The 12,819-nt window shown below is 35.7% G+C and overlaps 1 protein-coding gene across 3 annotated transcripts in view; it reads left to right on the top strand.

The window, feature by feature from the left end:
• The first annotated feature begins 8,653 nt into the window (after positions 1-8,653).
• LOC132797174 (teneurin-a) overlaps positions 8,654-12,819 on the top strand; it is a 300,879-nt gene continuing 296,713 nt past the window's right edge. For all 3 annotated transcript variants that reach the window (XM_060808718.1, XM_060808719.1, XM_060808717.1), the window contains exon 1: positions 8,654-8,724. The gene's annotated coding sequence lies outside the window, so the exon portion shown is untranslated. The remainder of the gene's footprint in view (positions 8,725-12,819) is intronic.

The raw sequence follows: 12,819 nt of genomic DNA, 5'->3' as shown, positions 1-12,819 counted from the left end.
CGAACAAGAAAAGATGGATCATTCCGCACCATGACAACGCGAACTCCCACACACCAGCTCAAACCCGCGCGTTTTTTTTGCGGTCAAAACGTGGAATTCATGGGTCATCCGCCGTACAGCCCTGACTTGACTTCTTTTTATACCCGCACATCATCGAAAAAAGGCGTGGTCATTGATTTTCGATGTCAGAAGATGCTGTTAAAGTGTTCAAAAACCATGTTTTGGAGGTGCCTCAATCAGAGTGGAAAAAGTGCTTCGACAATTGATTTGAGGGCATTCAAAAGTATATAAATCTTGCTGGAGAATACTGTGACAAACAATAAATCCATTTTTTTTTATAAATATTCGCATTTTCATTATTAGGCCAGAAATATAAATAGCAACCCTCGTATACCAAATATGTGCTGGACTCCATACATACATTCTTTCTCTCTCTCTTTCACTCTTTCGCTCTCTTTCTCTCCATCTGGCAAGTCAATTGCCTATGCTGGCACCTTTTTGCGTTTGCCTTGTTTCTTTCTTTGCCGCTGCTTTTTGTGTTGTGTGCGAGCGGGCGGCAACAACAAAAATGTTATGAATATTAAGCACCTTTTGACTTTTGTGCATAGATGTTTTAGATGGGCGGTGTTGGTGGTGTGGGCGTGGGCGTGGCTGGCCCCCTCCCTGAACATGTTCATATTTTGCGGCTCTTAAGGAAGCGACCATGTATCGGCGTTCCATGAACAACGGATGTTGTGTGTGTGTGTGTGTTTGTGTGTGTGTATGGGGATGCATGTACTTTCACATCATAGCACATTACCATTCATGAAATGCAATTTCGCAGCAAAAGGATACACACACACACACATACACAAAGTGGCCAGAGAGAAAGAGAGAGAGAGAGAGCGAAAGTAGACATTGAGGGAAAGAGATAGAGAACTGGCATAAAGTGCTTTTTTTGCTTCAATGATTTTTAGGCGCAACGCATTAATGTGTGTTATCTGCGTGTGTAAGTGTGTGCAATACATATATGTGTTTGTGTGTGTGTGTGTTTATTAGAAGCTCATTCTACTGATTGCTGTGCAGGGATATGGATGTCTGTCTGCGTCTGTGTCTGTGTCTACATACACACATATGTATATGTGAGCCTGATATGCATATGAAAATTGCCAAGGCAGCCAAGCATCAGACTTTAATCTCGCAAAAACGAATAATTTGTCGATACAATATCGCATTTTGCCTCAAGTTCACAAAGTGACTCGAAATTACCAACAAAAAGAAAACACACACAAATGTAAAAGAACACACAGACGAACCTGAGATCAAATATTTTGCTATCCCAAAAAGACAAATCATAATTGCTCAAAGAGACGCAATGTGAGCTCTCGCAATGTGAATTAAACGAATTACATTCCCCTAATCAGTATATTTGCTTCAGCAAATTATATTTTTATGAAGGCAATAAAATTGAATATAATTTTTTATGTAAAGAATTCATTTTATATATTTGAATTGCTATTGAATATCATTGAACTACAAATTTGTATGACTTTAGGAATATTAAAAGCAGGGAAAAGTATTAATATTTGTATTTTACAATTAAGTAGTTCAAAAAATTGAATAAATAAATGAATATATATATAATTATAAGGTTACAAAGATTAAAAAACACATCTTTATTTTAAATAAGTTGTTTCAATTTTAAAAAATTCGTGAAATTAAAAATATATATTATATATATGATATATTTCAAATAAAACCTATATTTTATATCCAAAATTTCATGAATTCAATATGATATAATGTATTAAAATCTAAGAAAAATAAGAAATTTTTAAAAAAAATTTCTGCTAATATATTTTGCAACAATAAGAAAAAAAAAGTTTATCTTAGTTTTATTCATAATTATTGGACCTTCCTTAATATTATTTTTATGCATATAGTACCGACTAGAAGACATTTGAAGTGCTTAGTACAAGAAAATTAAAGTTGGTATATTTTGCTCTCCATGGTATATTTTAAATGTAGTTTTATGTCAATATATTAAATATAAAATATGGTATATTTTTAGTATTAGTCACTTTGGCTGATCGTCTGGTATATTTCGCATGTAATAATATACCAATATACCAAATATAGTCGTTTGCTATTTTTAGTATTTTTTGGTATATTAATTTGGTATATTTTGAAATTATTATTTAGATTTCTAAATGGCACTTAGCTTTCTTACTTTTTTTTATAAAGTAGAATTTAATTCCTTCATCATTTGAATTTTGTTTCCCTCTGAAAATTCGACAAGCTCTAGGGACCTAATCTGTATAGGATTCCGACTAGTTACGGATCAGTATTTTCTTCGCTTTTCATTTCTTCTCCATCGACCAACAAGACCACAGGACTTAGGAAGCTTTCGCTTTAGTCGAGTTCAGTTCAGTTCAGTTCAGTTCGGTTCGGTTTGGTTTGGTTTCAATATTAGTTGCTAATTATGTATGCATGCGTATTAGGCCAACACTGGGGAAACTTTTGGGTTAGAAGGTTGAGGCAAAAGTGGAATAGAGCAACCTCCCCCCGCACTCTCCCACTCACCTTCCCATTCCCATTCCCATTCCGTTTTCCACTCAATGTTGTTGCTGGGAGGGTCTGTTAATTAGCGTGGCGCATAAAATGGCTGCCGCATCGGCCAACTTTGCTGATAATGAAAATCGAGTCGTTTCGTTTCGTTCTCTTCGCTTGTCGTTTGCAAAAGTTGCGAAAAACTTTCATCAAAGGTTACAATTTTCTGCTACCGGGGTCTTTGTTTAGCACACTCTCCACACTTCTCTTTACCTTCTTCTTTTTTTTTTGTGTTTCTGGTTGTTGTTGTTGTGTGTTGAAAGGGGTGAGGGGATTAGAGGTGTGGACACAATAGTATTAGACTGTTTGCCTCCTCGTTTCATTTCGTTGTGTTCGTTGTTCGCTGTCAGTGGCGACAAAATGTGGGACACTGTCAATGGCATCTGATTATTTAACAACCTGGAATTTGGAATTAGTATTTGGCTGTCCTCGAGCGAGGCTCTTTTCATAAACTTGTCAAGACTTTCACTTGTTATTTCACTCTCTTTTTGGCTATTTTTGTCGCCTTGTTTGTGGCCGTGTTAATGATAAACAAACTCCAACTCATTGCCTCATTAGTGCAGCTGACGAAATTCATTAGTTGCACATTCAATTTTTCGAGGAATTGTTGGTTTATTGTTAATATTTATAAGTACATTATATTAGACAAATTTATATTTCGTACACTCAAAAAAAGAACAAATTCTTAAATCAAAAACATTCATCTTAAAAATTGTTTTCTTGAAATAAGACCACTTTAAGAACAAATTTTTAAAACTTAGAATATTTGTCTAAAAAACTACAAGTTTTTGAAATAAGACTAAAAATTATAGATTTATAATATCTTTTGATGTAATACAAAGATTTTTGGTCTTAAAACAAGAAGAAACATTTTTTTTTGTATTTTTAATGAGTCCTATATTAAATATTCTTGAAATCAAAATGATTTTTCTAACATTATGATTTTCATGGTCTTTACGGATTTTTTTAACCCAAATATTTAGTAACAAGACAAACATTTTTAGAATTTCTATTTTCTCTTAAAGCACATTTTATTACACAAATGGATATTTCGTAGATTTGTTTATTTATTTTTCTCATTTTATGGAATTTTGAGCACATTCATTAAAACATATTTCTAAGTTTGAGATCAGTCTTTAAAGCTAACTTGTTCTCTTAATTTACTTTACATATCCTTGGAATACATTAATATAATTTCTGTTGTATCAAATTATAAAAGTTGATGAGCATTATTCTCTTTTCCTAATATTTGTACTGCATTCTTTAATTAAATTTGTTTTACCTACAAATATCTTTTAGAAAGTATCTTGAAATTTATTCGTGTTACTCTTCATTTTTGTGTTGTAATACTTCTTATCCTGATTTTAGTTGCTCATTAAACTTTTCTTAAATGAAATGTACTTTCATCTTAACTCTATCTCTTTGCCATGCTGCCTACTGTCCACATTTTTAGTTCTACTATCGCTCTCTGTCTCCGTCTCCGTCTCTGTCTCTGTCTCTGTCTCTTTCTTGCCATCGCGGTTCTTCACCCTTTCTCTCACTGTGTCAGCAGTCTTATAATGGATATTTGGCCTGGGTAAACATCCGCATGCCATTGCTCTTCTCTGCTCAACTCTCCACCTCGTTTTTTCCACGTCTTTTAGCAGGGCCATAAGTTGATGTCTATTGTGTGAGTCCAAGCGGGGGGGGAGGAGGAAGCGGGCATCAAGAGGAGGTCGCAAGTGCAGCAAGTGGAGCGTATAAGTAAATGGCGCGCCCGAAAATAAATACGAGGCAGCAAAACGAAGCCGCCAGGCAAACAGGCCAGACCAGGTCCAAGTCCAGGACTATGAAGAGGACGAGAGGCACTGAGTCAACCAGTCAGCGAGTCACCGAGTCAGTCAGCCACTAAGGCAGCCATCTGGGCAACAGCAGCAGAAGAAGCAGCGGCAGCAGAAGCAGGTTAGTCACTGAGTGTGGCAAGTAGCAGGCGGCAGGTGGCAGAAGAAGGTGGAACTGGGCAAAATGAATAACAACAAGACCACCGAACCCGACATCGACTCCGTGAGTCTGTGTGGAAAGGCCACATGGCAATAAAGTGAAATGCCCGCCGTGTGCCACTTAATTTGTTTAAAGCCCTGTTGGAAAGTCTCGAGTAGCAGCTTTAACAGTTCTGAGCTTCCGCAACTCCCTTCAACGAACGAACCTCCATCTCCTCACCCCTTTCCACTTCCCACACAAACCGAGCTGAGCGACGGACACAGGAACTGTGCTGTGCTTGAAGAAATAACTCAAGATGTTTAACAACAACTGCCAGAGGAAACCCTTCCGATAACAAGTCGATAAATATCGCCACAACGCTGACACTTGACATGTACATTAAATTGTGGAAAGCAAGCGGAAGTGTTGACTTTCTTAGACCCTGAATGGTAAAGAATGCAGTAATTAAATCTTTATTTGGGATTGCTAAAAATGGAATCAATTATTTATTCAAAATATATTTACCACAAATACAAATATAAAATACATATTTTTACGCGTGCATTAAATTGTGGAAAGCAGGCGTTAGTATTGACTTTATGAGACCCTTTGTGATGGCAAAGAATGCAGTAATAGATACATTGGGAATAATTGAATTTATTGATAGTGTATTTACAGAAATATAATATATACATACATGTGTTTAAATGCAAAATTTAAATTTGAAAAGATGGCGATAGTATTGACTTTATGAGACCCTTTGTGATGGCACAGAATGCAGTAATAGATACATTAGGAATAATTGAATTTATTGAGAGTGTATTTACAGAAATATAATATAATAATATAATTGAAATTTGAAAAGAAGGCGATAGTATTGACTTTATGAGACCCTTTATGATGGCAAAGAATGCAGTAATAGATACATTCGTTATAATCTATCAAGAGTGATTTTACTAGAAATACAAATATAGTATATAAGTGTTTAAGTAGACATTGAAATTTCGAAAGCAGGCGACAGTATTGACTTAGTTAGACCCTTTACTATTAATGACTGTTAATAATTACCAATTATCCAATTCACTAAGAAATAAATTTAGCTCAAATGTAAATCTAAATATAAATACAAGATAATATTAACATTGAATGCTAGAAAGCAGAAAACATTTTTTCGATATTGATTATCAACTGATTACCATCCGTTTACTTTGTCAACAGGGCAATCACTGTGAATTTCTACATTTCTGACTAATTCTATACTAAATGGCTGAATCGAAAAGATTTGCTTACTTATTACTACATTTTTAATCTAAGCAACCTTATCATAGGGTCAACAACTTTTTGAACTCAGCTCACAGCTGAACAAATTTGTTTAAAATTGCTACAACTGCTGATTAGGATTAAGTAATTAATCAACAGTCGACTGTTTGTCTGATTATAAATAAATATTATTTAATATTACAATATATTAATGAAATGTTCGTTGTAGAGATAAGAGTTAAATTTTCAATATATAAGTTAAATTAATTATATATATTTGATTAAACTTAAATCATACTGCTTTCTGCTATCGAATGACTTTGTTACGAATGACAGGTATCATCAGATAGGTTGTTGACCTATCGGCTTGCAAATTCCAACCGATATCGATAGGTTCTATCGATTTTGCCTTAACCTCTTTTCCTTTTACATATATTTTAATCAAGTTATAGTCAATGTAAAGTTATATTAATGCAATTATATTCAATTGCATTACATCGACTATTTGCCGTAATCGTGAACATTAAGTTGGAAAAAAATGCGAGAGTTGTGGCTTTTCTTAGCTTGTGCCAGCTGGTCAATTGCATTGTCATATTTGGTTATATTTAATTTCCCGAGTTGAGCCACAATTTCCGTCAGTTAGAGAACTTTGCCTGCCCTCTCTCTCTCTCTCACTCTTCCTAGTTATCTTTCTCGTTCTGACACGCGTCTGCGTTGTGTGGAGTCTGCAGCTGTTTTAACTCCTGGAATGATGATTGATAGTGCTGGCTTTGCGCTTTACTCTCGCTTCAGAAGCGAACATTGGGCAGGTGGGCGTTTTTTTTTTTTCTGCTGCTGCTGGTGCTTGACAATAATATTTCATGCCAAGCAGCTGCCATTTAAATATTTATAAGCTCAGCCTACTCCTCCAGCTTTGCTGTTTGCCTGAAAAATCTGCCAAATGCGATAAGCTGCTGCAAAATAAAAACGACTAACAACAACAAGAAGCACAACAACAACAAGAACACCAAAAAAATTAAAACCGAAATACAAAATAAATAAAATTGCCGACAAATTTCTTGGGGGGCAAATCGGGCGCGTAAATGCGCTAAATCAACAAGATGACAAAAAATAAAGTAAGAACGCTACAGTCGAGTGTGCTTGACTGTGAAATACCTGCTACCCATTGTGAATAAACGGATAAACGAAAATATACCAAATAATATACCGAAAAAATACTGAAATATATCGAAGACTTCGTTTGGTATAATGATATAGTACTACATTCAAAAATATTGAGGCAAAAATATACCAGATTGTAAGTCAAAGCAGCAAATACTAAAAATATACCAAGATATACCATTGAAATTAAAATATACCAAAGATTACCAAATATACCATAGAGTAAAATTATACAAGAGTGCAGAGTGCAAACGCAACTAATACTAAAAATGTACCATATGACATATTTGGTATATTGATATACCATCGAGTGCAAAATATACCATAGAGTGTAAAATATACCACATTGTCAGTCAAAACAACAAATACTCCAAATATACCAAGATATACCATTGATATTCTAAAAATTACAAAATATACCATCGAGTGCAAAATATACCATAGAGTGTAAAATATACCATAGAGTTAAAAATATATCACATTGTCTGACAAAACAACAAACATACCAAGATATACCATTGATATTCTAAAGATTACAAAATATACCATACTGTGCAAAATATACCAGATTTTCTATCAAAGCTACTAGGCGTTTTTTCTCCTTGCAAAAGAATTTCTTTAATAACTTCTACGGACAGACAGACAGACATAGCTAAATTGTCTCAGCTGTTTGATTTTGATCAAGAATATATATTATTTATAGGGTCGGAGATTCCTTCTTCTGCCTGTTCTATACATTTCCCGTAGGCACAAAGTTATAATACCTTTTTATGCTTTGAGTATCGGGTATAAACACGAGACCTGATAGCGGGAGAAAATTGACGGCGACGTTGTAAATCCGGCCCGTTAGCTGCCTTTGCACTTATTCAATCAAAATCAAAATAAATAAACACAAATGTTGTAACAATTCTCGACATTAAACAAAGAGCGAGCCTACGGCAGAGAACGAGAAAGAGAGAGAGAGAGAGATGTGCTTTGCTCCCCTGTCAATTGTCATACGTCAGTCACATTATCGTCATCGTCATCGTCTCGGCACTTTTGATGTTGGCGACCTGCTCAATTGATAAGCAAATATTGATAAGCAAACAAATTGCAATTCACTTGTGAATGAATGTTCGTGCTCTCGCTTTTAGTATTTTCCCTTTCTTCTTGTTTTTGTTTTTTTTTGTATACTGATTTTTTAGCGTATTTCCCATCTGATTTTATTTGCAATCAAAGTGCAGTAGCGCGCTTTGAATTTGCTTTTGCATTTGCCACATAAAACGCTCTTCATCCTCTTCCACAGCTGCTTTATGAGTCAGCCAATCATCTCTTCTCCCCAACCACTTCATCCAAAGCAATTCCGATTGCCTGTTTATTCCCATGCACATCAAATTACACATGGAACACACTCGAAATGGATTGTACAGCTGTTGATAGCTTTTCACTCATATAAATATACTATATACTATATACTATATACTATATACATATGTAGATGAACACACAGACTGATTGCGATGCGCAGAAACAATTTTTTTCTCTCTAAAGAAGAGTTGTTTAGAAATACAAATATTTAACCAAGGTCAGCAATAGAGAAATTTCAATGAATGAAAAATTTGAAATTTAGTAATTATTAAGCAAAAATATTCAAAATTATTACATTAATCATTGGTTTTTATTTTATGATTGCATTTTTTTTTAGAATCTGTTTCAATGTGGAAAGCCCAACTAAATTTTTACGCCTCGACTGTTGATTGCCGACTTGCTCAAAAGGTAAAACTTTTTTTTTTACTATAATTTTAAGGTTATTATTTAAAAAAGGTTTGATTGCATTATATTTAACACTGTCTTATCGCTTAATTTTAAGGTATACATTGAGAAATCATTTTGCATTGTGAATGAATTTATTTCAAACTTGTCAACTTGATGCAATTCTATTCAACTGTTGAGCAACAGATGATCAAAAATAAATTTAGGTAAACTCTTCTGCCTGACCACGCCCACTTAGCAGTTCCGCCCACTCGAACACGCATACATCGAAATTTCACACATGCAAGTAAATTTTTGGCAATGATTTTTTTCTCACTGTGTCAATTTCGGAGAATTCTGTACAACAGTTGAGTAACTGTTGAGTTAAAGCACCCTAAGCAAGCTTTTTAATCTTGCTGAAGATCGTGTGCCTGACCACGCCCACTTAGCACATTCGCCTACAATAATATCTCGGTCCGCCGCCTAGTCAAATACACACACATGCATTTAGTTCATAAAAACTAAAATTGTTGGCAAACTTTTTTTACACTCGAGCGATTACCTGGAACACGTTGAGAATGTGTACAACTGTTGAGTAACAGTTGAGTAACTGATTTTAGCAAACAACTGATTACCAGCAGCTTGGCTTATCAACTTGTTGCAATTCTACTCAACTGTTGAGCAACAGTGGACCAAAAGTGCCCCTAAGCGAGCTGGGGAATCTTTGTGAAGATCTTGTGTATGACCACGCCCACTTAGCAAGTCCGCCCACTCGAATATTTTGGTCCGCCGCCTAGTCAAACACACACACACCATATGACACACATATCTCCAAATTTTTGGCATACACTTTTTTTACACCTCTGATTACTTGTCAGCTTCCACTTGTTGCAATTCTACTCAACTGTTGAGTGAACCTTACAACTGTTGAGTGAACCTTAAGCAGTCTTTGAGATGCTATTCTGCTTGACCACGCCCACTTAAAAATTATGACACACCTCTTGATTACCAGCACAATCATTGTGTATTTCTCATCACTCTACATTATCAGTGACTTGCCTTTGCTGTGCTGATTTATTTATATACAAATTTCATTTCTTTATAATAATTACTAAATTTCTAACTGATATATTTCTATACTAGTTTAATCTGTATGCAATTTAATCACTTATTACCTGCTCATTTGATAAGCAAACCAATTGTTCGAGCTCTCGCTTTTAGTATTTTCCCTTTCTTTTGTTTTTATACCCGCTACCCATAGGGTAGAAGGGTATTATAACTTTGTGCCGGAAATGTATGTAACAGGAAGAAGGAGGCATCTCCGACCCTATAAAGTATATATATTCTTGATCAGCGTCAACAGCCGAGACGATCTAGCCATGTCCGTCTGTCCGTCTGTGTGTCTGTCCGTCTGTCCGTCCGTCCGCATGAACACCTAGATCTCAGAGACTATAAGAGATAGAGCTATAATTTTGTTTCGACAGCATTTGTTATGTTTGCACGCAGATCAAGTTTGTTTCAAATTTTTGCCACGCCCACTTCCGCCCCCGCAAATCAAAAAAATCGAATAACAATTAAAGCTAGAGGTACGAATTTTGGTGTATACTATAATTACTATAGTAGTTATGATTCCTGAAAATTTGGTTGCAATCAGAAAAATTGTGGAAGTTATTAAAGAAATACTTTTGTATGGGCAAAAGCGCCTACTTACTAGGGGTCTGAGTTGCTTTGGCTGACAATCTGGTATATTGTGCCGTCTATGGTATATTTTGAATGCGGTACAATATCGATATACCAAATATACCATTTGGTATATTTTTAGTATTTTTGCAGTATATTCGGCATATTTTGAGAAAAATACCGCAAAATATATTTCTTTTATTCAAAATGGGTAGCGGGTATCTCACAGTCGAGCTCACTCGACTGTAGCTTTCTTACTTGTTTTTTTCTTACTGATTTGTAAGCGTATTTCCCATTTGATTTTATTTGCAATCAAAGTGCAGTAGCAAATTTAAATCTGTGTGCAATTTATTTATTATTATTACTACATTTTAACTGATCTATTTCTATACTAGTTTAATATGTGTGCAATTTAATCGCTTATTACAACATTTTCAATCGAAGCAAACCTTATCAGAGAGTCAACTATTTGAACTCAGCTGACAGCTGGACAAATTTGATTCAAATTGTTGCTCAAAACAGCATTAAGTAGAGTAGAGTGCAATTCAGATGTCGATTAATGTGATAAGTTTAAGGAGACATTAGGGATAAGGAAAACGGAATGCGTAACATAATTTGTCGCAAGCGTATGGAAACGTATTTATTATGCCATCAAAACTGATTGCAAATGAAAGCATTTGAAATAGGCTTCGAGAGATAGAGATAGAGATAGAGATAGAGATAGAGATAGAGATAGAGATAGAGATAGAGATAGATATAAAGAGAGTGAGAGAGAGAAGAAGACATATTTTTTGTGTTTTCCGCTTCACTTGCCCGATGCCTAGGAAGCAAAGTTGTCAGGCCAGCAAGACAAGCCCAATTTTACATAATTGAAGGACATTAGTGCGTATCAATTTTGAGTTTCGGCTTGGTCAGCAAAACTTGTGCAGAGGCTCGCAGAGGGGAATGAGGGAATGGAGGTCAGTCAGCCTGGGAATGCGATTAGCTGTTTTGCCATCAGTTTAATGAACCCAAGCAGAAGGTTTTCTGCCCCCTATTCGTTGTAGTTGTTGTTGTTGAAGCATGCTTCAATCATTCTGATAGTGAGAGAGAGAGAGAGAGAACATGGGCTGTTTTCGTTGTGAACACGCACTTATTTCATCATTGTGCCTGACATGCTTACTCAATGTCCTTTTTGCTGTTATTGTTATTGTTTTTGCTGCTTCGGCTTCGGCTGCTGCTGCTGTTGCTGTTGGCTCTCAGCCTTCATCAATCATACGCAACGTTGACACGTGTTCAGAGAGCGTTAAGAAAACTACGAGACGAAGTCTGAGAGACTGGCTGCCAAACCCCAAAAAACCAAAATTTACGCTTCACAACTTTTCGCTTAGTGTCATAACTGGGCTTTAATGAAGCGGCTCTGTTTCCTTATCCCTTTTCTGCAAGCACCTACAGCCTGTTGTTCTCCTTCGTGTTGTTTATGTATACTATATATATAAGTGTGTGTGTGTGAGTGTTGTTGTTTTTTTTTTTGTGGGTCAAATCGGTAGTCGCTTGAGCTCGAACTGTTGCTGTGGCTGTTTGCAGCTGCAGTTCCAGTTGCCTGGCAGCCATCGCAACAATTACAAAACTTCTAAGCCGGGTTGCATCCGATTACGCGTTGAATATACCAGTTGCAGAGGGAGACAGAGAGGGAAAAGAGAGAGGGAGAGCGAGACGTAGCAAAAGTTGCGTTAGTTGCAAACAACAGCTTGATGGTCGAGCAGAAAAGTGGAGTTTTCCTAGAGGAGCAGGAGAAGGGAACGGGAACGGGAAAGGGTTTCTCTCTTGTGCTCCTGCTGCAACGACAACATCCATAAAGTATGACAAAAAATGTGCGCAAAAGTTTTATTTAACTGAGACTCCAGAGTTGCTATAGTATACTATATGTTACTGCTGCCTCAGCTACACTCACAGAAACCACACAGACAGCACAGAAATGTGCTATAAACTATAACTAAACTGCGAGTGTATACTAAATCTAGTTAAAGTCTAGATTATGGCATGCCAGTCTACGAAATGTTTGTTGCACTTTGATAGCAGCTTAAGCTCCACTTGTTCCAAATGCAAGTGCTGGCAATCTGAAGTCACTTTAAATTTCGTTCTATTGATATTTTTGTGACACTACGATGTTTTATCAAAGAGTGTGATAGCTTAACGATGCTTTACTTGTTTTGTCAATAGCGAACAAGTCAAGTAACATACTAATTGTGGAATATAAAGGAAAGTTAATTGGATTGTAACTATTCTCGAGTTTTGTAAATCCATTGGAAACTGAAAGATTGCGTTTTGAAGTAACTGCAAGTTAACGATATTTTAACGATAGTAACACTTGGAAAATGAATTTAAACTATTATAGGAATAAAATATTCCTGAGCTTATACACAATATTATTATTATTGAATTTGTTTGATACATTCA

Source organism: Drosophila nasuta, chromosome X, assembly GCF_023558535.2.
Source record: "Drosophila nasuta strain 15112-1781.00 chromosome X, ASM2355853v1, whole genome shotgun sequence".
Lineage (NCBI taxonomy): Eukaryota > Metazoa > Arthropoda > Insecta > Diptera > Drosophilidae > Drosophila > Drosophila nasuta.
Note: the sequence above shows the minus strand (reverse complement) of the source record. Positions and strands in the feature narration are given on the sequence as shown.